Source organism: Geospiza fortis, unplaced genomic scaffold, assembly GCF_000277835.1.
Source record: "Geospiza fortis unplaced genomic scaffold, GeoFor_1.0 scaffold112, whole genome shotgun sequence".
NCBI classification, from domain to species: Eukaryota; Metazoa; Chordata; class Aves; order Passeriformes; family Thraupidae; genus Geospiza; species Geospiza fortis.
This window is the reverse complement of record NW_005054298.1, coordinates 13663014-13665838: the sequence shown is the minus strand read 5'-3', so window position 1 is coordinate 13665838 and position 2825 is coordinate 13663014.

Here is a 2825-nt window from a genome sequence, read left to right as displayed (position 1 = left end):
GGGAGGCGCCGGGGGACTGGGGGGACCGGAGCGGGAGCCAGCCCGAGAGAGAAGTGGCTGTGGGCAGTAGGCTGGGGGGTACATGAAGAAGGGGGACCGGGCTGGGATGAGGGACATACTGGGCTGTAGAAGGATCTCTGTGTGGAAGGGTTGTGGGCTTGGGGAGGGTGGGAGGCTGATCCCCCACGATGCCCAGCCTGCGTCACTGGCCGGGGGCTCCACCATTCCCTGGGGCAGAGGATCTGCTACTCCACTGAAGGGAAGGGCAGCTCGGAAAACTGGGGGGGACCCAGTTAGTTATGGGGATTGGGACTCTGCATTCTCCCCAGTCACCAAGCTAGGTCCTGGGGCCCAGCGGGTTGCAAAACTCTGGATGGACCTGAGCCTACAAGACTGCAGCCAGGTGTCCTGGTGCCCTCCACCCACCCTGGCTTTGCAGCCTTAGGGGAACTGGGTGTCACAGGTTCCCCCCACCACTGCACTCTCTGCAGTGCTGGGCAATGAACCCAGGTCTCCCAGCTCTTGATTAATTTGGCATCTCTGTCTGGTGCCTCTTCCAGCCCAGGACACCTGGGTCCCCTTCCAGCCTCTGGTGTTGGCGGGGCCCATGGCCAGGGATGCCTTTGCACCCCTGCTCCTGCAGCATGTGGGTGCTGGTCCCTGGAGGTGGGTACCCATGGGTGGGTATCCAGGAGACGTGCCCAAGAAGCCCTCCAGCCCATGCCCCTGCATCCCCCCAACAGTTTCCAGCCTTGGGGGCAGGGAGGCTAATTGGGATGCTGCCAGTATGGAGCTGTGACTGGATTGTTTTGTGGGATGGGCTGGTTCCCTGGCTGGCAGAGTGGCCCTCCAGCAGCAGGGTGCTGGGGGGGCATAAAGCTGGGTGCTGCGTTGGTCCCCCTCTGGCACAGTGATGGTGTTGGCAATGAGACAAACAGAAGAGACTCTGGGGGTGTGGGAATCAAAGGGCCAGCTCTTTCACTAGTGAGGATAATTGCTGTTAATGAAGCCATGGAGGCCAGGGCAGAGTGGGGGATATGTGCATGGGAGATGTGTCGGCATCCCTGTGCATCCCAGTGGGTCCCTGGGAGCGGGGGGCAAGGCCTCTTCCCGGGGCACCCTGCAGCAATGATGCTGCTTTGCATATGCAAAGGAGCTCATGGCATCATTAGGTCTCACTGTCACCCAGCAACTGTGGCGTGGGAGCCCCTGTCCTGGGGGAGCTTTTCCCACGGCTGCTGGGTGGGTGACGCCATGTCTGAGCACACACACACATGTGTGTGTGTGTGTGTGTGTGTGTGTGTCTACACACCCACCCAGCAGGGTAGCACAGCTCTGGGGGCTGCCAAGGCACCACCTGGGATTGGCCCTGTGGGAGCAGGTGCCCAGGGGAGAGGGGCTTGCAGGCACATGAACAAACCCGTGTGAGTGTGTGCACGGGGGCACACGGACCTGTGTATGGGAACAATGAGCCCATGCCACTGCTCTGCTGTGGCTGCTGGGCACATGTGTGCCTGCAGGTGTGCATGTGCATGCAGTGCCATGATACATGCACTTCATGCTGCATGTGCAGCACCCTCACAGCTCCAGGGGTGTTTGCACACACAGACGTGCAGTGCACGTGCATGGCCCATCTCCTGTCTCTGTCTGCTCTGGGGAAACTGAGGCAGAGAATTTTGTGGGGAGGTACCCGGCCCCCTGACACTTTGGCACCATCCCTTTTGGCTCTGGTGCAGTGGGCTGGAGGAGAGTGGGGCGCCAAGGCAAGAGGGGGCCGCCCAGCCTCTGCTTAATCTCATTAGTCTTGGCATGAAAAGGCGGATTTACAGGGGCTCACGTCTTCATCTGGCAGCGGGTGGGTGGGCAGGGCTGGCATGCTGCCAAGGGTTGCCCCCCTCCAAAAACAGTCAAATGGGAGTTTGGGAGGATCACTGGCTGCCTGCATCTGTGCCAAGACCCCTCCCTGTCCTCAGCCCCCATGCATGAACACACACAGTTCATGCTTGCACAGTTTGGATCCATCCTGCACTCAGTTACACTTGTGGCATCAGCTTCCTCTTGCTGTGGGTTGTGCCAGACAGGGTGGGCACAGCTGCTCATGCTCAGGGGGCTCTGTGCCCCCTTTACACCCCTCCAAGACACACTCAGCACATGTTGCCTGGCATGCACCCCAAAACACAGCATGACAGTGAGACAAACCCAGCATGGGCACCCTACTGGTAGCACTCACACATACTTGGGTGTGCACATAGGTTTTTGTGTACATATCTGTGTACCCACATACATGCAAATACATGCATGTATTATCTACACGTTTATCTACGTGCATTCCCACGTGCTCACGTGCACACGAGTTTGCACACACATCCAAGCATCTTCACCCCCTGTGTGTGCAGACATACACAGCTGTGCCCACACACATGTGCTCACAGAGATGCTTGTGCATGGGCATGTCCCATGTATTCACAGGGACACATGGAGGTGTACCAGAATGCAGGGAGGCACAAGTGTGCACACACCTGTGCACACACATGCACACATATGTGCTCACACACGTGCATGCACACAGCTGTGCACACCTCTGTATGTGCTCACACACAGCACAGTGTGGACCCACACATGTGCACACATACACATCTGTGCACACAATCTGTGTGTGCACGCACACACACATACGTGCACATGCACAAATGTGTGAACACACAAGCGTGTCCGTGTGTGCGCACACATGCTACACAGAGGCACGCACCGCCAGGGGGCGGCAGAGACTATTTAAAGGGGTGGATGCAGTGCCCCCCGCCCCCCGTACACCCTATCCCCACTCC